We start from the raw sequence: 23,255 nt of genomic DNA, 5'->3' as shown, positions 1-23,255 counted from the left end.
CCTTCCTATAACCAAAGTTTAATAGAGCAGCAACATATACCCCTCACTCCTGTACTCAATGGCCTGACCACAAAGGCAAGCTTGCCACACACCTTCAGTCCCATTCCTTCTGCTTGTGTTGCCAGTTTCAGGACTTGTTCTCTAAAGACCAGGGCAGAGCAGGCTCTGTGTAAGTACACAACCAAGACTGGGAACCTTCAGTGTGCTGGAAAATTACAAGTACTTTAATGCTCTGGCAGCAACCCCAGAGGTACAGGGCTTCCTTTCCCACACGGAGAGAAGAATGTTGATGATAAAGGAGTTATTTTTTGGGTATCGCCCAGTCTCACAAAGAGGTTCGACAAGTAGAGACAATGACTGGCACCAGAATCAACCTTCTCCTTGTCCCCTGTGACCAGAGTTCTATTAAACACAAGCCACAGCTTCGGTTGTAAGACTGCATACTAGGCACCTAAACCTGACCAGGACATAAGCAGTGGGGTCTAAGGCAGTGGTTCTCAACCATTTTTTTCCATTCATTTCAGAATCAGAATTTATTGTCATGAACACATCATGAAATTTGTTGTTTTGCGGCAGCTTCACAGGGCAAACATTCATATAAACCACCTTACAACAATAAATAAAAATAGTGGATGAAAAGTTAAAGTGAGGCAGTGTCTGTGGTTCATTGATCATTCAGGAATCTGATGTCAGTGGGGAGGAAGCTGTCCTTGTGCCGCTGAGGGCTCATCTGAAGGCTCCTGGACCTTTTTCCTAATGGTAGCAGAGTGAAGTTTTCAAGAGTCTTTGGTGATACACTGAATCTTCTCAAACACCTCACAAAGTATAGTCACTGGCGAGCCTTCTTTGTGATTGCATCGACATGGAGGCTCCAGGACAGATATACTCAAGGACAGACAGCATGACTTTGTGAAGGGAAGGTCATGTCTCAAGAGCCTAATTAAATTTTCTGACGAGATAACAAAGGAAATTGATGAGGGTCGGGTGATAGATGTGGTCGACATGGATTTTAGTTAGGCATCTGACAAGGTTCCCACATGAGAGACTTATTCAGAAAGTCATGAGGCTCAGGATCAGTGGAACCTTGGCTGTGTAGATAAAATAAATGAGCTTGTAGGAAGAAAGCAGAGAGTAGTAGTGGAAGGAAAGTATTCTTCCTGGAGGTCGGTGACTAGTAGAGGGGCTGCAGGGATCTGTTCTGGGACCCCCACACTTTGTGATTTTTATCAATGACCTGGATGAAGAGGCGGACGGATGGGTCACTAAGTTTGCAGATGACAGGATGGTTTGAGGAGTTGAGGATGGAGCCAAGTGTTGTCGAAGGTGACAAGAGGATATAGACAGGATGCAGAGTTGGGTGGAAAAGTGGCAGATGGAGTTCTCTCCACATAAGTGTGAAGTGATGCATTTTGGAAGGACAAACCAGAAGGCTGGGTACAGGGTTAATGGTCTGTTCCTTAAGAGTGTGGATGAACAGAGGGACCATGAGATCTAAATCCATACATCCCTCAAGGTCACCGCACAGGTTGATAGGATAGTTAAGGCCTATGGGATGTTGGGCTTCATTAATAGGAGGATTGAATTCAAGACTCAAAAGGACATGTTGCAATTCTACAAATCTGGTGAGACGACACTTAGAGTATTGTGTTCAGTTCTGGTCTCCTCATTATAGGAAGGATGTGGAAGCTATGGAGAGGGGGCAGTGGAGATTTACCAGGATGTTGCCTGGATTGGAAAGTAAGCCTTATGAGACAAGGTTAGCAGAGCTGGGACTTTACACTTTTGAGTGGAGATGGATGAGAGGAGACTTCAAAATCAGGATTCTGAGAGGCATAGGAAGAAAGTCAGCTTTTTTCCAGGGCAAACACCAGAGAATATATGTACAAAGTGAAGGAAGGGAAGTTTAGGGGAGACATCAGGGGTAAGTGCGGGCCTGGAATACCTTGCCAGGGATGGTGGTGGAGGCTGAAACATTAAGGGGACTTAAGAGACTCGTAGACAGGCACATGGATGAAGGAAAAATGGAGGATTAAAGCTTAAAGGTTCCATTATTGCCACGTAATATTACGTTGAGAATGTAACACATGAAATTCTTTAACTTTTGTCTACCCTAAGGCAGACAGAGAGTTGTCCTTTGTCCAGTGCCCCTCACAGAAACCTACAGCACCTGGTGTTCCCAGGCGGTCTCTCCTCCAAATACTGACCAGGCCTGTGCCTGCTTAGCTTCTGAGATCAGGCAATCCCGTATTCAGGCTACTTTATAGGGTAGGGAGGGTTTTGTACTTTTTTAAAGGAATTAATGGGTCGGCACAACATCGAGGGCTGAAGGGCCTGTACTGTTCTGTTCTATATTCCATGTCCTATGTTGTAGAGGAGGAGTTCTACTTTCCCTGACTGATGTGTCTCTAATCAGTCTTGAAATAAGATGTCAGCCATTACATGTGGTCATAAAGCAATATTTTGGAACATTGATCTTCATAAGAATGTTTTGAGCTTAGGACAGTGGTTCTCAACCTTTTTTTTAGCCACTCACATACCACCTTAAGAAATCCATTACTAACCACAGAGCCCCTATGACATCCTATGCATTCTGACTGGTTGCATCACTGTCTGGTACGGAGGTGCCAATGTACAGGACAGGAAAAGACTTCAGAGAGTTGTGAACTTGACCAGCGATATTATGGGCACTCCATTGCGGCCATCTACAAGAGGGGGTATCTCAAGAAAGCAGTTTCCATCATCAAGGACCTCCACCACCCAGGCTGTGCCCTCTTCACTCTGCTACCATCAGGAAGGAGGTCTAGGAGCCTGAAGATGAACACCTAAAGGTACAAAAATAGCTTCTTCCCCTCTACCATCAGAGTTCTGAACGGACAATGACGCAGGGATGCTACCTCACCTTCTCCTTTTTTGCACTAATTTTTTTTAAAAAGTGTATTTTAGAAAATGAAATTTATAGGAACTTGTCCACCTTGGACGCTGCCGCGAAACATCGAATTTCGTGACATGCCCATGTCAATAAATTCTGATTTTGAATCTGATTCTAAAGTGCAGCCACAGTCCCTCTGCTGTTTCACCCACTCTCCTCTGGGCTGGGACTGAGTAATTAAGTCCAAGGGAAATTGGTTTGAATTTCTTCTCCTGTCTGACACCACTTATAGCTCCTGGAATCCAGCAAGACCTGCACTGACTGGCACGGGTAACGAGGCATGAACGAATATAAAGAGAGTCCTGTCGCATTACATAAATCAGATTTTCCTGAGGTATCATTATTCATCTCACATGTGTCTATGAAATCGCTCGGTGAAGGTTACTGAGGACAGGAAGGTTAGAAATAAATAAAACAAAATAATAATTCATTGTTATCTGATTGCATTGAAACTGAGATGGGATGTTCAGTTGTGGGGTTTGCCTCATTCAGCTGCCTGCAGCGAATTAAAATTAAATTTAGATTTACTTTAGACATACAGCACGGTAACAGGCCCTTTTGGCCCATGAGCTCATGCTGCCCAATTTATACCCAATTAACCTACAGCCCCCGGTATGTTTCGAATGGTGGGAGGAAACCAGAGCCCTCGGGGAAAACCCACGCAGACACGGGGAGAACATATAAGCTCCTTACAGACAGCGCAGGATTCGAACCCCAGTCGCTGATGCTGCAACGCCATTGCGCTAACCACTGCACCAACCATGACCCTCTCCTTTCCCATCCTAACGATCGAATGCCCATCTTCACTAATCGCATTTACCAGCTTTTCATCTGCTGCTTGTTGCAGGTTGGCCCACCAAGAACTGATCAAATATTTCTTAAATACTGTGTGCTTTGAGTAGTCAAGTTCAAAGTTAATGTCAGAGGACATACATGACATCACATACAACCCTGAGGTTCTTTTATCTGTGGGCCAGACAGAATCTCTACTTATCAGTAGTGTTAACTGTACTCAAAAAAGATACGTGTACAAAAGAAAGACGTAAACAAACTTACTGTGCAATACAGAAAAAAAATTTCAATAATAAACCATGTGAAAAGTAAAAGCCCTTAAATGAGTCCCTGATTGAGTTTGCCGTTGAGGAGTCTGATAGTGGAGGGGAGCAGCTGTTCCTGAACCTGGTGGTGCGAGTCTTGTGGCACCGACATCTCTTTCCTGATGGCAGCAGCGAGAACAGAGTGAGTGCTGGGTGGGGTGGATCCTTGATGATTGCTGCTGCTCTCCAACGGCAGCGTTTCCTGTCGATGTTCTCGATGGTGGGGAGGGTTTTACCTGTAATATCCTGGGCCGTGTCCCTTTGCAGGGATTTCTGCTCAGAGATATTGGTGTCCCACTGAGTCCATTCTCCCACAGCCCCACTTCCCTGCCTTCTCCCAATAACTATTGATACCCCAACTATTCAGATGTGGTGATAAGACCACCAGCCTACTGCAGGGGGTGATCTCTGTACCTGCAGGAAGACCACCTAAGGGGCTGACTCCACCTGGCTGGCTGTCAATCAGCCGACCTGAATAGACCACCTGGGGGCTGACTCCACCTGGCCGACTGTTAATCAGCTGAGCTGAATATAAACCTGAGCTGGCCCCTCCTGAGCCACTCACACAGGGAGACCCAAGGCATGAAGTTTTTCTGGAATAAAGCCTGTTGTACAGTCTTTTCCGAGTGTGTGCTGCTACCTCAGTGCACCACATCAGACACCTATCAATCTCTGCCATAAATACACCCAAAAACCTGTCCTCCACAGCCACCCATGGAAGCAAGTTCCAAAGGTTTCCCACTCACTTGCTGAAGAAATTTCTCCCCTCCTGTTGCTTATGTTCGTAATTACTGTGAGTAACCTTTGGACACTTTATTACAGCGATAGAGCTATTGATGTATTCTTATAGAGGTTCTGACCATAAGACCAAAAGATATGGGAGTATAAATTGGCCATTCAGCCCATCAAGTCTGCTCGACCATTAATCATGAGCTGATCCATTTCTCCACTCAGCCCCACTACTCAGTCTTCTCCCCATAACCTTTGATGCCCTGGCTAATCAAGAACCCATCAATTTCTGCCTTAAATACACCCAATGATCTGACCTCCACAACTGCCTATGGCAACAAATTCCCCAGATTTACCACCCTGTATCTGAAGAAATTTCTCTGTATCTCTGTTCTAAGTAGACGCCCTTCAATCCTGAAGTTGTGCCCTCTTGACCTAGAGTCTCCCACTGTGGGGAACAACCTTTCTACATCTACTCTGTCCACGCCTTTGAAATATTTAATGGGATCCAGCCTCATTCTCCTAAATCCCAATGAGTATGGGCCAAGAGCTGTCAAAATCGCTCCCCTCGTGATAGTCCTTTCATTCCAGGAATCATTCATCTGAACCTTCTCTGAACCCTCTCCAATGTCAGCATATCCTTTCTCAAATGAGGAGCCCAAAACTGCTCACAATACTCCACGTTGGACCGACTCTTTGCTCTTGAGCCAGTGATCTTTCATTAGAAGTATTTATACTTGTATGACTTATTCTGGTTCATTCACTCTGGTTTCCATTGTAGGATAGTTTGTTGAGGCATTGCCCATTTCACCAGTATCCCTGTGGGCATTGTGCCCAACACGATTAAGGTCGGGGGCAGACATTGAACGATTTGTGGCAGTTTGCTCAAACAAAAATGGAACAAAAGTTTTGAGAAGGAAAGCCAGCAGCATGTGGAATATGAAGGGTGACGTGTAATTTGACCAGAGTCATACAAATTGTTCTGGCCTTTGGCTAATTTTCACCTTGGTTTATATTCTCGCTCTGTTCTCTATTCTGTTATACGCTCTCCGCTGCCATCAGGAAAGAGGTCTCGGTGCCACAAGACTCGCACCCCCAGGTTCAGGAACAGCTGCTCCCCCTCCACCATCAGACTCCTCAACGACAAACTCCATCAGGGGCTCATTTAAAGACTCTCACACTTTATTAATGTTTCTCCCTGTAATACACAGTCAGTTTGTCTACATTTCTTTATTTGTTCACATGTGTACGTGAGTCAGTTTTATTTCTGCACCTGCCAATAAGTGGCAATTCTGCCTCGCCCACAGGAGAAAGAATCTTAGGGTTGTATGTGATGTCCTTATGTACTCTGACAACAAATCTGAAATCTGACATTTAAGGAAGGGATGAGTGTGTTTGTCACCTTCATCCAACTGGCAGACAAGATCTCAGCATCTGGACTGCCTTTGCCCTGAATCCAGACCAGTGACCTCCCTCTTAAAACTCTGCTCATTCATGGAACTTGCGGTGTTATGTGCATCTTCTCACTTGTCAGGAAGGTGCAACGGCGACTGCCCGTCCTGAGAAGACTGAAGTGGGCAAGGCCACCGGCCACCATCATGTCACCCTTCTATAGGAGTTCTATCACGAGCGTCCTGGCCGCCTCCATCACAGTGTGGTATGGTTGCTGCAGAGAAATGAATCTGAGGTCAATCCACAGGGCTGTTAAAGTGACAGAGAAGATCATTGGAGCCTCCCTCCCCCATATCTACCGGGATCGTTGCCTGAAGACGGCGTGCAAAATCGTCGAGGACCCCTTCCACCCTGCACACAGCATCTTTCAGCTGCTCCCGACGGGGAAGAGATCCAGGAGGATCAGAGCCGGCACCACCAGGCTGAGGAACAGCTTCTTCCCACGGGCAGCGAGAACGCTGAACGACCAAAGGAACTGCCCACACTGACCACCCGAGACTCTACTATTTATGAAAAAAATATTTATTTATTTGTACAGATGAAATACTTGTCCTGCATACGTATTGTTTGTCTGTATGTGTATTCTGTCTGGTTGTGTATCTGCATGTTTTGTACTGAGGACCGGAGAATGGTTTCGTCAGGTTGCACTTGTACAATCAGATGACAATAAACTTGACTTGAAGTTTGACATTGCTTACCCTTGCTAATATTTCCAGAAGAATGGGCACGTTGGATCAATGACAGCATGTGGTTCACCATGAATCACATGGATGGAAATGGAGTCACAGTCTAGTGGTTTCACAGCCAGCGTGACTGGGTCACGATGCTACAGTTAAGGTATTTACTTAAACCTTTCTGTTTATTGAGAGTGTCTTAACCAGGTTCAAGGTTCCTCTTATTATCATGTAATAATATATGAGAAATGTAACGTACATGATCTACTTTAGATTCTGCCTGCTGTAAGGCAGACAAAGGGTCACCATCAGTGTTTCCCGGCCCTCTTAATGTACGAGAAGCAAAAGGGAGTCTCTTCAGAGTCACCGAGTGTCCGTGGATTCACCTCCCCCAGCCTCTGCAGTTGTACAGACTCCTGTTCAATCCGTCGGCCACCTGAGCTCCAGATCCGAACCCCCGACGCGATCAGGAAGCCTTCATTGCCTGAGGCCCTTTGGGAGTCCTTCTTGCCCTCATCACCGTCTTGAATCCCACCTCCGATCCCTGATTCCCACGAGCAGTTTCCAGCAGCCTGCAGCCCGTGCGGGCCCCCTGACCGTAAGTTGCCCGCAGCCTGTGCAGGTCCCTCAGGGACCAACCCTCTCACTGATCTTCTGCCGTGGTCACTGACCTGCAGGGTGGCCTGCTCTGCTTCTCCTCATCTGGGGTTGGGGGAGGGGGAGTGGGTAACTTTGGCTGGGGTTTGAATCCCACACTGACCATAAGGAGTTTATACGTTCTCCCTGTATCTGTGTGGGCTTTCCCTGTGGGCTCCGGTTTCCTCCCTCTGTTTGAAACTTAGGTTAATTGGGTGGCAGGGACTCATGGGCCAAAATGGCCTGTTACCGTGCTGTACGTCTACAGTAAAAATGTTTTTAAAAATTAAAATTTTACATTTTAAAATTTAAATTTAATATGATGTCTGTAGTGTGATCTCGCTGCAAAACAACAAATTTCATGACTTGTTAAAAAAATTCTGATTCTGAAACAAAAACACATCATCCAGAGAGTGTGTTTCCCCAAAAACGTTTCCGCTTGGTTGCAAAAATAACTGAGGTCACAGAGTCGAACTTGAACATGCCGAGGCCTAACAAGTGAATAGGGTGGAAAGTTAAACAGAATTTACAACAAATATGACAGTGTAATCTGTTCTTTTCACTGAGCGTGTTTACCCAGAGGCAAACTAGGTCACAATGGAACCAATGCTGATCAGGCTGGGCCCTGAAGTCTGGTTCCAAAGATAACAACTCAGGCTTAAACAACAACCCAGCCTCAATTTTCATTTGCTTTCCTTGCCAAGTCTCATGGATCCTTTCCCAGACCGAGGTATTGGTTTGCTGGGAAATGATTTGATTTTTTTGACCATTCAGAGAAATTGAGGGATTATGCAGGTGTGGAGGTGAGAGGAAAGATCAACGTACAAAAGTCTGCAGATTGTTGTAAAAACATTCACAGAGCCACCCCGCTGATCAATTCTCACCTTTTGTCTCCAGTCCATGGCCTTTTAAAAATTTTAACAGGGCCTTACGTCCCACAAGCCTGTTCCGCTCAGTACACCCTTGGTGCATTTCAAACGGTGGGAGGAAACTGGACCCCCCCCCCACCCCAAGGAAAACCCACATAGACATGGGACGAACGCACAAATTCCTTACAGGGATTCAAACCCCGGTCCCGATAGCTGGCGCTGTAAAGACGCAAACCATGGTCTGCACTCCTCCCCCCGCCCTTGCTTCTCTTCTTCCCCAGCCTTTTGTTTCAGGCGCCTGCCTGGTTTTTGTTCACACCTTAAAGAACGACTCAGGCCCGAAACGATGGTAGCAAAACACTGAAATAAGAACACAATACTGGAGAAGTTCAACAGGACAGTGTTCTTTATATGTCAAAGGTAAAGATGCTTAACCGTTGGTTATAATGCAGAATATAATTTATTCTTTGCCATATAATTCTTTATAAAGCAAAATAGAGATACATGGCAGAAACGCTGGTTATACATATGTTCATCTTTATCTCCTATGGATGCAGCAGGAACTGCTGAGTTCTGTGCTTTTATTGAATAGAGGAGCAGGTTTGATGGGTTGAAAGGCCTTCTAGTTCAATTATTATTTTCTTATTATATGGCGAGCTCTCCACTGGCCATCGTGTCAGAGGTGCACCAAAGAAGAGGTACAAGGACTGCCTAAAGAAATCTCTTGGTGCCTGCCCCATTGACCACCGCCAGTGGGCTGATATCGCCTCAAACTGTACATCTTGGCGCCTCACAGTTCGGCGGGCAGCAACCTCCTTTGAAGAAGACCGCAGAGCCCACCTCGCTGACAAAAGACAAAGGAAGAAAAACCCAACACCCAACCCCAACCCACCAATTTTCCCTTGCAACCGCTGCAAACGTGTCTGCCTTTCCCGCATCGGACTTGTCAGTCACCAACGAGCCAACGAGCCTGCAGCTGATGTGGACATTTACCCCTCCATAAATCGAAGCCAAGCCAAAGAATTCAAGATCAAGTTTCACTTGATTGTCACGAACACAAGATACTGAAAATTCATGGGTTATTTATTGGGAAGCTGCTGTATCTTTGTTTTAAATTTTAGATTTGATTTGTTTTGCCCATGATATAAATATTAAAGTTAAATGCTACAGTTGACACAGATAATACTGCTACTATTTTCTGCAGCTCCTCATCCACTCTTCCCTTCCCACCCTTGGTAACTACCCCAGTGACCACAGGAAGTTCCACATTTGTGCCTAGACCTCCTTCCCCCCACCATTCGGGGCCCCAAGCAGTCCTTCCAAGTGAAGCAACACCTCACATGACTCTGCAGGGGTCATCCACTGCACCAACGACTTGCTGACGGGAGCCTGGAGGAGTAGCTGAAAGATGCTATGTGCAGGGTGGAAGGCTCCTTAATGATTTTGTGGGCCCTCTTCAGACAATGATCCTGGTAGATCACGTCGTTGGGGTGGGGGGGGGGTGGAAAGGAGGCTCCAGTGATCCTCTCTGCCACTCTTATGGTCCTGTGGATTGACCTCTGATCGATTCCTCTGCAGTAACTGTTCCACACAGTGATGCCAGGACGCTCACGATAGAGCTCCTGTAGAAGGCTGACATGATGGTGGCTGGTAGCCTTGCCTGCATCTTCTCAGGAAGTGCAGTTGCTGTTTCACCTTTCTGACAGGTGAGGGGAAGTTGAGTGTCCATGATCGGTCACTAGTTCAGTGAACTCCAAGGAACTTGGTGCCCTCCACTCTCCCCACTACAGAGTTGTAGAGGAGGGCGGTCGTTCCTGGTCCCCCTCTGGGAGTGAGGGCTGAGGAGACGGAATGGCAAATTTTGGAAGGCTGTTCCTTAGTGTTGAAGGCCGGAGGCTGAAGGGGTTAGAATGGGAGTGATGGGGAGGAGTAGCAGATCATTGCTCCCATCAACTGAACACACCTTCTCATCAATGGCGTCCATCACGACTTAAAACCAAACACAGAAATACTGGTAGAACTCAGCTGGTCTGGCACCATCCATACGAGGTAACCGACGTTTCGGGCCTGAGCCCTTCTTCAAGGTGGGAGTGTTTCGTGTTTCACTTTGTGACTCTGGTTGCTATAAACAAGTGCACATCCCTGAATTATTTTTTTTGGATCAAAAATAGGCTTTATTTATAATAAATTATTTACAAAAGGAAACCCGTTCAAAGTCTCTTCCCATGTTTTGATTTTGTATCCATGCATTTCCATTTACATTGTTACATACATTCCTATTTGCACCATTACCACCAGTGTGGCACCTTGTCGTTATCCTGTTCCCCCCACCCCCCACTCTGTTTGATCTCATCGCCTCAATGCCCAGTCATGGGAAGACTCAAAACTGTACTCCCTCCCCACAGCGTCCTCGTGTTGGCTGCACCAAGCCTCAGTACGGCCGCCAGCATGCACTCCTGCAGCCTGAAATGCCCCATCAACAGCATTCCTGCATTGACATCACCGTGTGTTGAAAGACCAGCAGGTTTCAGGCAAACCAAAGAGCGTCTTTCAATAAATTGATGGTCTTCACTCCCCTGAGGTAATGTAACAGAACAGCTGGTAAACGCTAAACAAAAGCATATGGGCCCTGCGGTTCCAGTGATCTGTTGAACTAAATCAGCCATGCAGTGTGTTCCTGTGGCGACAGGTGGCTGTTGTACAAATGTACGACTGTTATGGAGGTGAGGGTCGGATGTGGTGAGAGCTCTGCTCTACTGAATTACCCCAGCATAGCTGTTGCCAGAAAGTGCCTTCTGAAGAGACCTGACGGGTGCATTGCATTTCCGTGGAAAACAGTTGTACTTTCAGTCCCCACCACCGAGCTCCTGTGTGTAAGACTGAAACCAATTGTGGGCGTGATGCCTCATGCATCTGAATGCGATGTTTAAACGTTTTGATAGTTTGTAAACATAGGGTGTTCAGACATACATTGAGCTCACTTTTCAACAGATCATCTGCCTCAGCTCGTTAATAATTGGGCAGCAGGGTGGGGAGAGGTGTCAGGTGATTGCTAAGCTCAGCCAAGACCAAGGATTGCAAGAACAACCACTTCCATTTATGGAACACGTCAACGTTGCAAAAATAGTTGAAACACCGTCAAAAAGAAACCTAATCTTCTGTAGGAACGTTTCCAGCATTTTTAGATTTTATTTCATACTTCCAGCGTCTAATTTTTTTGCATTTTTTTCACTGAGCCGAACAGTTGCCCCCTCTCCCCCTCCTCCCTCCCCCAGTTCAGACCAGAGACTACAGACTCTGGAATCTGGAGCAGAAAACACTCCTCTGGAGGATCTCAGTGGGCCGAGCAGCATCTGTGGGAGATAATGAATGGTTAACCTCCTGGTTTGAAACCCTCCGTCAAGACTGGTCCCAAATGGTGACATGAGAACATAAGAAATAGAAGTAATTTGGCCCATCGAGCCTGCTCCACCATTCAATGAGATTGTGACTAATTTGATGATCGGCTCATCTCCACCCACCGGCCTTTTGCTCATGAACCCTTAATTCCTCGACTAGTAAAAATCTATCCATCCTCGTCTTATAGATTTCCCGAGGTCGGCTCCACTACTTCAATGGGCAGCAAATTCCACAGATTCAACCTCCTCTGCAAAAATCAGTTCCTCCTCATCTCCACCCTGAATCTTATTTCACTGAACACGAGTGTGTTTTTTAAAATTCTCTCTGTATTGCACAGACAGGTTTCATTTCATTTGTTATCTCTTTACAGATCTTTATTTGTTTACCTGTGTACATTGTGTACAGTTTTCTTTGCACTACCAGTAAGTGGAAATTCTGCCTGGCCCACAGAGAAACAAATCTCAGGGTTGTATGTGATTTCATGTATCTACTCTGACAATAAATCTGAATATGAATCTGAAATCTAGACCGTGAGTGGTCTCCGTCCCTTCCTTGTGCATTTCCTCTACCTCTATTCCTAGTGGGAGGTTTCCACCACCCAGCCCTTGGAGTCTGGCTTCTCCAATAGCTGTGTCCCGGAGAGACAGTAAGGATGAGGGGGGTGGGTGGGGGGTGACCTCATACTCGAGGTTCCTGGTGGAGTAAAATGATGGAGCGATGGAGGTGGATGACTGAGACTTGTAGAGGACAGCGGGGCTGGGGGTAGGGGTGAGAAAATGGGGAAGGGGTATGGCCCAACAGGAGTAGAACACCAGAATATTGGGGACCAAAGTAGGTCAGCAAATTGGGGTGACAGAGCAACAGGAGGTGTGGGTTAGAATGCAGGAATCTGCAGACTTTTTTTTGTGGTGGACAAGGGCGCGTGTGAGCTATTTCTTTCACACACAGGGTGGTGGGTGTCTGGAATGGGCGGCCAGGGGGTAGCGGTGCAAGCAGATACAATAGGGGATTTTAAGAGGAGGTTTAGTAGATACCTGAATCTACAGGGAATGGCGAGAGTTGAGCAGGAAGAAGAGATTTAGAATCAGAATCAGAATTTATTGTTGCGAACATGTCACAAAATTTGTTGTTTTGCAGTCACAGGGCAAATATTGCTATAAATTACATTACAAAATAAATACATAGTGCAGGAAAATAGGCGAAAGGGGGTGGTGACTGCAGTTCATCGTCCATTCAGAAATCTGATGGCAGAGGGGAAGAGGTTAACCTTGTCCTGCTTGTCTTCAGGCTCCTGTATCTCCTTCCTGACCGTAGCAGAGTGAAGACACTGCCTGGGTGGTGAGGGTCAATCAGGATAGAGGCAGCTTTCTTAAGACACCCCCTCTTGTAGATGTCTTCGATGGGTGAAGACTGATGCCATGTTGGCGCTGGCTGAGTTCACAACTCTCATAGCGTTTTCCTATGCTGTGCATGGCACCTCCGTACCAGACAGTGATGCAGCCAATCAAGATGTTGAGTCTTCAGTGACGCACCGAATCTCCCAAACTCCTCAGGAAGTATAGGTGCCGATAAGCCTTCTTCATGATTGCATTGACACGGAGGCTCCAGGACAGATTTTGTTTGGTTTGGCATTGTTTTCAGCACAAATATTGTGGGCCAAAGGGCCTGTTGCTGTGCTGGACTCTTCTCTGGTTCAACTGAGCTTCGACTTTCTCCACGCACTTTCCTCAAAGTGGGGACGGAGGTTTTAGGATGATGTTGAGAAGATAGTGTCTAGGCATCAGGAGCATGTAGGGACCCTGTGACAATGGCGGAAGGAATGGACCTCCTCACCGACTGCTTCTCACGCCCAAGCAACCTGCCAAGTGCCCCGTGCCCTGGTTGTGGAAGAGTTGGTGGATGCAAACCACCCTGGTTCCAGTGGGGCTGCCTAAGAGAAGAGATCTAAAGCACCCCATCTGGTGGGCGTCCCTTGGAGTCGGGACTTCCCTCGGACCATGCACCCGGGATTTGGGATGTTTTGCTACGAGACCTCAGAGAGTTCCCAAGATATTTCCACCCACTTGCTGGAATTCAGTTCAAATTCATTTGTCATCTGAATGTACAAGTACAACCCAACGAAACAGCGTTCTCTAGTGCGCGGTGTAAAACACTGCAAACACTGCAAAGCGATGAACTGTAAAATGAAAATTGCTGAACCTGTCTTGTTATCTCAATTATTGATGCCTTATTATGTTTTGAATATAAACTAGATCACGATTAACATCACCATGAGAATCTACTTGTTAGTATCAAATTGGAGAGAAATGTACTGCCAGCACGTTAGCACTGCTACCCCGGATCCGATCCGAATGTAGATATAACGCATTCAAGATTTTCTTGTAAAAATTTTGCATCTGATTACAATGGTTTCGGAACTCAGCATCGGTTTTCAGCGAACAATCTTGAAGATCTTACAGGAAATATTTTCAATTTTCTTTTATCACATCGACTGCAAAATGTCTGATGCGGGTAAATTATATTCTTTCTCAATATTGAGTAACATCAGAAGGCTGAATAACAGCAAGAGAGGGGCTGAGTGGGTGTGGGGATGGGGGAAAGGAGGAGGGGTGGGTGAGGTGGATTGGAGGGATGGAGGGAGGGGAGGGGCAGGGGAGGGGGAGGATGAGGTGGGAGACTGGGGGGATGGGGAAAGTGGAGGGGTGGATGAGGTGGGAGAGTGGGGGGATGGGAAAGGGGGAGGGGTGGATGAGGTGGGAGAGTAGGGGAATGGTGGAAGGAGGAGGGGATGGACGAGATGGGAGAGTGGGGGGAGGGGCTGAGTGAGAGGGGTTGGGCAAGGTGGGAGAGTGGGGGACATGAGGAGGGGGTGAGTGAAATGGGGCGACAGAGAGTGGGAGAGTTGGGAGACAGGGCAGGGAGGTGAGTAGCATCAGAGATCTTCACACAACCATTTGCCGTTATGAACATGTGCCATCAGGACAAAAGAAGGGAAATGCTCAGATATTTGACATTCAGTTTGGCACAGATGTAAATACACAGGGTTGTCAGTGAGAACTGAGGTGGGGGGGGGGGCACAGTAGGAGAGTGGTTGAGAATAGCTGTTTTAGAACCTAGTGCCATGAATGTTGGGTGCTCCAGATGTAATAGTCTTCACTTTTGAATTTTTGTTTGCACTGACTGCAACTGTTATTATTTATTTATCTACTCTTTTATATTTTATATCTATTTTTCTGTTACATAGCATATAGCTATCTTGACGTATCTTGGGCAGCACGGTTGGCTTAGCGGTTGACGCAAAACTGTTACAGCGCCAGCCATTGGGACCGGGGTTGGAATCCCATGCTGACTGTAAGGTGTTTGTACGCTCTCCCTGTGTCTGTGTGGGTTTTCCCTGGGGGGTGGGGGGGGGGGGGGTGCTCTGGTTTCCTCAAAACGTACCAGGGGTTGAAAGTTAATTGGACGACACAAGCTCATGGGCCGGAATGGCCTGTTACCGTGCTGCGTGTCCAAATATATAAAAAAATTAAATCTCTGCGGCTGCAATGGGGAAGAAGTTTGGTGCATCTGTATGGTGTGAACACCAGGATGCATATGACAACAAACTGATCAGCTCACAATTCCATGGCTGTGACAAAATTACTGGGAATGAGTCGGTGGATTCAGAAAGCAGCAACATACAGAATCTCAACTCAGTATCTCTTTAAATTTACTGCGAGCACATTGGGAAAAAGCAGGTCTCATTGTTGCAATAACTGAACCTCGGAGGACAAATTTTGTGGTGAAACAATCGGGGAATATTTGGGTAACAAAGAAGCTTTAAAAATGCAAATTTTTTTCTGATAAGATGCATTTGTAAGTAGGGCCTGGCTCTTTAAGAGATTTGGAAACCAGCTGATGAAACAATGTGTTTATTATAGAGTCTACTCGATCTGAAACCATGATCGTATCTGGTGAACTCATCTCAGATGTTTATTGGTCAAGGGCTGACAATTATGTAAATTCCTCCTCGCCATCTGTTCTCCAAATTCTTTCTCCTGGAGACTTGCAAGTGTGCCCTGCTCTATCCGAGGGTCCGGAGCAGGGAGTTGGGGAGAGGAGGATTGTGTGGCTCCCAGGCCCTGTGGGAAACCACGCAGAGCCTTTGTGCACCCTCCAACAAGTTTGAAGGTGTTTAATTGGTGGTTATAAGTTAACATGTCATTAATAGTTCACAAGCTGCAATGAGTCCTCAACTAATCCCTGACAGAGGCGTCAGTGCTGCGAGCCGAACAGGATGTCAATGCTGGCTTTTATCTCTTCCCCAGCTTCGAAACAAATGGCTGATTGGCTCCTTCCTTCACTCCCTTCCCTACCGTTTATCGGAGGCTACTGGACGTCTCCCTGCTGTATTTAAGCCAGAATGCTGAAACAGGCCCTTAGCCCACAGATGCCAAGCTGGACATTAAAACATCTGTCTGCTCCAATCCTATTTTATTCTCCTCACATCCCCCTTGGATTTGATCCCTCACCATATCTCATGAGCAATTCACCAACCACCCTCTTTGGGGAAGGGGAGGAAACTGGAGCAACTCCAGGAAGCCACAGGAGAGCATGGCCCAAGGTCAGGATTGAACGCTGGCCTCCAGCATCGCGAGGCAATGGCTTGACCTGCTGTGCTGCCGTGTCTCCTGATGGAAAGAGAGTGGTAATTGGATAGAATAGACAGGACAGCACAGTACAGGCTCTTCGGCCCACCATATGGTGCTGACCTATATAAACCAACTCCACATCAATCTAACAATTCCCTCCCTCACAGTCCAGTTTTCTCATATCCATGCACCCACCTCTCCCATGCATCCTCCTCACTCCACCTTAAACAATGTCCTCCAACATCTCTCTCTCCTCTCCCACCACCTCCAAACATCCCCGAGCACCTGGTGGTAAATGAAGTTCTTTGGAAGTGTATCATGGTTAACATGCAGGGTCTGGCAGACGGCCTTTGCCCAAAGAGATTTCACCGACAGCCCTGCGTGCTTCGGCCGTTAGCTGAAAGATGAACGTGGACGGGGGTGAATTCACAGAACTCCAATTGACTGAAATTGTGAGCTGGTGGGTTAACTAAATTGTCCCCAGTGTGCTGGTGAGGTATAGAATCTGGGTGGTGGAGGGGAACATTTGTAAAATTAAATTTTTAAAATTTAGGCATACAACGTAGTAACAGGCCCTTTCAGCCCACGATCCAGTGCCATCCATTTTGCACTCAAATGACGTATAACCCCTGGAACATTTTGAAGGGTGGGAGGAGCCCCCGCAGTCACAGGGAGAATGTACAAACCCCCTACAGACAGTGGCAGATTTGAACCCCAGTTGCTGATGCTTTTTAACAGTGTGTTGCGCTAACCACTACCCTAACTGTATGGCCCATTGTGGGATATCAGGATTCAATTTCAAGTTCATGGTCACACGCATGAAGATGCAACGTTAAAGGTTGTTTTGCGAACAGTCCAGTTACATAGTTCACCAAGAAAGACAGTCCAAATATTGACCAAGGTTAGAATCTGTCAGGACACCATGTAGAAATCCCTAGGTCCTCCTTGAAAGCTATAAGTCATCCAATGTGGAAACCGGCACTTCTGCCCTCCACATACAGAGAGCACCATGAAATCACCTAACCAGCACAATTGTGAGAGGAATCGAGTCCCAGAGTAGGGGAATTGGTAATCAGAGGACATGAAAGGTTCATTTATTGTTATGAAATAATACATTACAAATGTAGCAGACGCAATCTACTTTTACCATTGTTGGCCATAAGCAAAACAAAGAGTCACCATGACCATCGCCCGGCTCCACTAACAATAGGAGAAAGAGAAGCAAAAGAGAGTCCCTTCAGAGACCCCCTAGATGTCCGTGGATTCACCTCCCGCAGCCTTTGCAGCCACACAGCCTCCTGTTCAATACATTGGCCACTCCAGATCCGAACCTTGTGTACGATCAGGAAGCCTTCAGCACCCGAGGCCCCTTCAGGAGCCCTTCTTTCCCTCAGCACCCTCTCGAATCCCATGAGCCGGTCTCTAGCAGCCTGCAGCCTGTGTGGGTCCCTCAGCCGCTGAGCACCTTGCTGGTCTGCTGCCGTCGTCACTATCCTATAGGGTCACCTCAAACATGGAGGGGGGGTGGGGTGGGGGAGAGATGTAACAGGAACCTGTGGTGTAGTCATGTTTTTCTTTACATGAAGGGTAGTGAGTGTATGGAATGGGCTGCTAGAGAAGATCCCCCTCATGTTCCCCCTAAATGTTTCCCCTCTCACCCTTAACCCATGTCCTCTGGTTTGTATCTCACCCACCCTCAGTGGAAAAAGCCGACCTACATTTACTCTGTCTGTCCCCCTCATAATTTTAAATACCTCTATCAAATCTCCCCTCATTATTATACGCTCCAGGGATTAAAGTCCTAACCTGTTTAACCTTTCCCTGTAATTCAGTTCCTGAAGTCCGGGAACATCCTAGTCAATCTTCTCTGCACTCTTTCAATCTTATAGATATCTTTCTTGTAGTTCGGTGACCAAAACTGCACTCAATACTCCAAATTTGGCCTCACCAACGTCTTGTACAACTTTACCAGAACATCCATAAACTCATTACCATGATTCTCCAGCATGTGTTTTAATTTTGCCGCATATCCCAGCACCTGCCGTCCCTCGCAGTATAACGTGGGCTTGCTGTGTACTTTGGCGAACCATTCAGCTCAGAGTAATGAGCGGTGTGCTGTCTGCTCAAGATCACAGGGGTAAGGGGTGCATTATTCTAGGGTTTCAAGGAGATCAAAGGCTTTCCAAAACAATGGCCGGAGATGCTTCTTTGAATCCACAGGCAACTCTTCAAATCACTTTCCATTCATTTTTCCCTCTAGGATCGGTACAGTTAGCAGAAATGGGAAACCTCTATTCTTTTCACTCTGGTGAAAACTATCAATCCTCTTCAAAACTCCAGCCTTCAGATTCTTCCCAAAATCTTTCTGCCACACTTGTATAATACTGCCTGTTGAAGGAATGTTCCAGTTGCGTTGCTTGAACTTTGTCGAACAGAACCGGACAGCTTGTGCAAAAAACAGGTAAACAAAGGGTTTGTCGGAGACGTGTAGGATTTGGAAGAGGGAGGGAGAGGCAAAGAGTTGTACGAAGAAAACTGGATCAAAAGAAAGCACCTGTCTCAATATGAACACGTATCAGAGCCAGTGAGGATGGAGAAAGTCAGAACCAACGTGCATAGCACAGTTCCACTCAAAGTCAAGTGCAAATGTCCAATTCGTAGACCTGTAGATAGTGGAATAAAGAGAGGCTGCAGCATCCATGGGGAGAAATGGTCGGTCCTTGTTTTGTGTTGGGACTCTTTATTGAGACTTATAAAGACAGTTTCATATAACTAAAAACACACCAAAATGCTGGAGGAACTCGGCCAGTTTCACAGAGGTAAAGATACATTACTGACATTTCGGGCCTGAGCCCTTCTTCAAGGTATCAACCCACAGCGGGACAAAAGCTTGTTCTGCTGTGGGCTAATACCTTGAGGAAGGGCTCAGGCCCAAAACGTCGACAATATATTTTTACCTCCTATGGACACTGCGAGACTGGCCGAGTTCCTCCGGCCTCTCTCTTTTACTACAATCTCAGCATCTGCAGACTTTCATGTTCCACACCTTCATATAACTCCCTGCTCCTCTCCTAAGTGCTCCAGTTTCCCTTCACACCACAAAAGCCGCGCAGATTGGAAGATTAGTTCGCCGGAGTCTATCGCCCACAGAGTGTCCATGAATGATAGAACCTGGCAGAACCAATGGGAATGTGGGTTAGGGTCAGGTTGATATAAAGATGGGTCAATGGTTGGCATGGACTCAGAGGCCTGAGGGGCCTGATTCCATGCTCTCTCTCTCCCTCCCTCCCCCCCCTCTCTCTCTCACTCCCTCTCTCTCTCTCTTTCTCTCTCTCTCTCTCTCTCTCTCTCTCTCTCTCTCTCTCTCTCTCTCTCTCTCTCTCTCTGACTCCAGTTTAACTCTAGGCAAAATATCATCTCTGTGGTCCTGTGAACTGCTGGAGATGAGAAATGAAAGCAGGTGACTGCAGAAGGAAGTGAGAGAGCTTTTTCAGGGGTTGCCTTCGCTTGTAATGGGTGGTACTCCTGAAACCAACAACCCTGCGGGCAGGTGGGCAGTGAATGCCAGTGCTACCCAGGAGAAAAACGTGATCATGGCAGCATCTTCAAGATGAATTAAACTTCTTCTGTTGACGATTACAGTTGGTTGGCACCAAACTGAGTGACTCTGGTCACTGTGAGGAAACTGGTGTTCCCATCGCCAGCTTCATACCCTTCACTCCACTGGCTTAACTGAATTCATTTGCTTCGAGAAATGCGGGCAACTCCCATACAGCCTCTCCTGATGTAATCAGTCTGGGTCAGGCTCCAACCAAACTGGTTTAGAGGTATGTAAGATGATGAGGGGTTTCAAGAGGGTGGAGAACCAGCTCCTTTATCTTGGGGTGACAGTAGCAAATACCAGAGAGCATCTATTTAAGATGAGGGGAGGGAAGTTTAGAAGAGAGGTCAGAGGTAAGCTGTTTACACACAGAGTGGTGGTGCCTGGAAGCCATTGCAGGGGAGCGGGGGGGGGGGGGGGGGGGGGGGGATTTAAAAGACTCTTAGACACATGGACATAAGAAAAATAGAGGGTTTCGGGGGTGAGGTGGGGAAGGGTTAGAGCCTTGGTTTTCAACCTTTTTCCTTTCCACTCACATCCACTTTAAGTAATCCCTCGGCCATTGGTGCTCTGTGATTAGTAAGGGATTGCTTAAGGTGGGATGTGAGTGGGAAGGGAAGGTTGAGAATCACTGCTCCAGACCCAATTGTTACTGAAATATTTTGCTTGAGAAAAATTGTCATTGACCCATTTCCTTTGGAGTTATGGAACCGTGCACATAACGAGTCAATGAGGGACGATTAAAACAGTGGGTTTCAAACTTTTTCTTTCCACCCACATCCCACCTTAAACAATCCCTTACTAATCACAGAGCACCTATGGCATAGGGAATACTTAAAGTGGGATGTGAGTGGAAAGAAAAAAGGTTGAAAACCACTCGGTCAGAGTGTTGTGGAATAGATTTATGTAGGTAAGCACCACATAGTGGGTTGAAGGGCCTGTACTTTGGTGTAGAGTTCTATGTTCAATTATTTTTCTAAAAAGCTCTTGAAGAAGGGTTCTGGCCTGAAATTTCAGCCATTCTTTTTCTCCCACTGATGTTGTTCAACCTGCTGAGTTCCTGCAGCAGACTGGTTTAGCTCCAAGTTCCACAGTCTGTTGCCTCCTGTGTGATCCCCTGCCAAGTGTGGCTAGCATTTTAGGTTCAGAGTTACACAGCAAAGAAACAAGCCCATCCCTGCTGAACAAGGTACCGACTAAGCCCATCCCATTTACCTGTGTTTGGCTCAAACATTTCCTCTCCAAATACCTGTCCATATGACTTTCTAGTGTTACAGCTGTCCCTTTCTCTACTACTTCCTCTGGCAGCTCATTCCACACACCCTCTGTGTGACAAACTGCTCCTTGGATTTTCTTTAAATCTTTCCCCTCTTATTTTAATTTAAAATGTAGACATACAGCGTGGTAAGAGGCCATTTTGGCCCATGAGTCCGTGCTTCCCAATTACACCCAATCAATCTACAAACCCACTCATTTTGAAGGGTGGGAGGAAACTGGAGCCCCCCCTGGGGAAAACTTGCACTGACAAGGGGAGAACCCCACTTGCTGACACTGTTACAGCACTCACGCCTATGTCCCTTAGACTCCCTGAGAAAGATTGTGACTACCCACCCTTGCTCTACTTCTATAAGCATCAAAGGTTATGGGAAGAAGTCCTGGCAGTGGGGAAGGTTTTGCCTGTGATGCCCTGGGCTGCGTCCACTACCTTTTGCAGGGCTTTACGCTCAGAGGTATTGGTGCTCCCGTACCAGACTGGGAAGCAGCCGGTCAGTGCACTTTCCACCACACCTCTGCAGAAGTTTGCCAAGGTTTAGGATTTCAAACCAAACCTCCACAAACTCCTGAGGAAGTAGAGAGGCTGATGTGCTTTCTTCGTGATGTTTTGTGTGTGTGTGTGTGTGTGTGTGTGTGTGTGTGTGTGTGTGTGTGTGTGTGTGTGTGTGTGTGTGTGTGTGTGTGTGTGTGTGTGTGTGTGTGTGGGGTCCAGAAAAAGTCCTTCGAGATAGTCACTCCCAAGGAATTTAAATTTGCTCCCCCTCTCCCCCTCTGATCCCTAAATGATCACTGGATTGCACACATCATGTCACCAAGAGAACCAAAGAACCATAGAACATTACAGCACAGAAAACAGGCTCTTCTGCCCTTCTAGTCTGTGCCAAACTCTTATTCTGCCTGGTCCCACTGACCATATGCCTCCATGCCCCTCCCATCCACATTCTGGTCCAAATTCTTCTTAAATGTAAAAATTGAGCCCACATTTACTGTTTCAGCTGGCAGCTTGTTCACCATTCCCACTATGTAGGAAGGTTTCCCCTAATGTTTCCCCTTCTACCTTGTCCTCTGGTTTGTATCTCACCTACCCTCAGTGGAAAAAGCCTATCTGCATTTACTTTGTCTGTTCCCCTCATCATTTTGTATACCTCAGCCAAATCTCCCCTCAATCTTCTGCGCTCCAGGGATTAAAGTCCTAACCTGTTGAACCTTTTCCTGTAACTCAGTTCCTGAAGTCCAGACAACATCCTAGTCAATCTTCTCTGCACCCTTTCTATCTAATTGATATCTTTCCTGTAGTGAGGTGACCAAAACTGCACACGATCCTCCAACTTTGGCCTCACCTCCAACTTTTGGGATTGCAGATACATTGTGTGGTCTTGAACAAAGCTTTATTTACAAGTGTTTGCTTCCAGCCCTGTGCCCTGCAGCCTGGACTGATCCTGTCATTTCCTCTACTCTAAGTTCCTTGGAGTTCACTAACTAGTGACATATCGTGGACACACATCTCCTCACTTGTCAGGAAAGTGCAACAGCGACTGACTTCCTGAGAAGACAAAAGCGGGCAAGGCTACTGGCCACCAACATCTCAACCTTCTAACAAGAGCATCCTGGCCGGTTGCATCGCAGTGTGGTTACAGTTGCTGCAGAGAAATGGATCGGAGGTCAATCCGCAGGACAAGAAGAGTGGCAGATAAGATCACTGGGATCTCCATTCCCCCCCCCCCCCCCCACCGACGTGATCGACGTGATTGACAGAGATCGTTGTCTGAAGAAGGCCCACAAAATCGTTGAGGAGCCCTTCCTCCCCACACACAGAATATTTCAGCTGCTCCCATCGGGGAAGAGATCCAGGAGGATCAGAGCCAGGCTGAGGAACTGCTTCTTCCCACGGGCAGTGAGAATGCTGAACGACCAAAGGAACTGCCCACACTATTTATTTATTTATTTGTACAAATTAAATGCT

General features: G+C 46.8%; 1 long non-coding RNA gene across 6 annotated transcripts in view; it reads left to right on the top strand.

Moving 5' to 3' along the window:
- LOC138765224 (uncharacterized) overlaps positions 1–23,255 on the top strand; it is a 24,843-nt gene extending 1,588 nt beyond the window's left edge. The window contains exons 2-4 of one of the 6 annotated variants that reach the window (XR_011358535.1): positions 3,162–3,327; positions 18,677–18,877; positions 22,754–23,255. This is a non-coding gene — a long non-coding RNA (uncharacterized lncRNA). Of the gene's footprint in view, positions 1–3,161; positions 3,328–6,289; positions 7,045–10,791; positions 10,968–18,676; positions 19,143–22,753 lie in introns of those variants that run through there. The other 5 variants (XR_011358537.1, XR_011358534.1, XR_011358536.1 and 2 more) reach the window with 5 other exon arrangements.

Source organism: Narcine bancroftii, chromosome 5 (assembly GCF_036971445.1).
Source record: "Narcine bancroftii isolate sNarBan1 chromosome 5, sNarBan1.hap1, whole genome shotgun sequence".
Classification (NCBI taxonomy): domain Eukaryota; kingdom Metazoa; phylum Chordata; class Chondrichthyes; order Torpediniformes; family Narcinidae; genus Narcine; species Narcine bancroftii.
The sequence above is the reverse complement of the archived record's forward strand: the minus strand, read 5'-3'. Positions and strand labels throughout refer to the sequence as shown.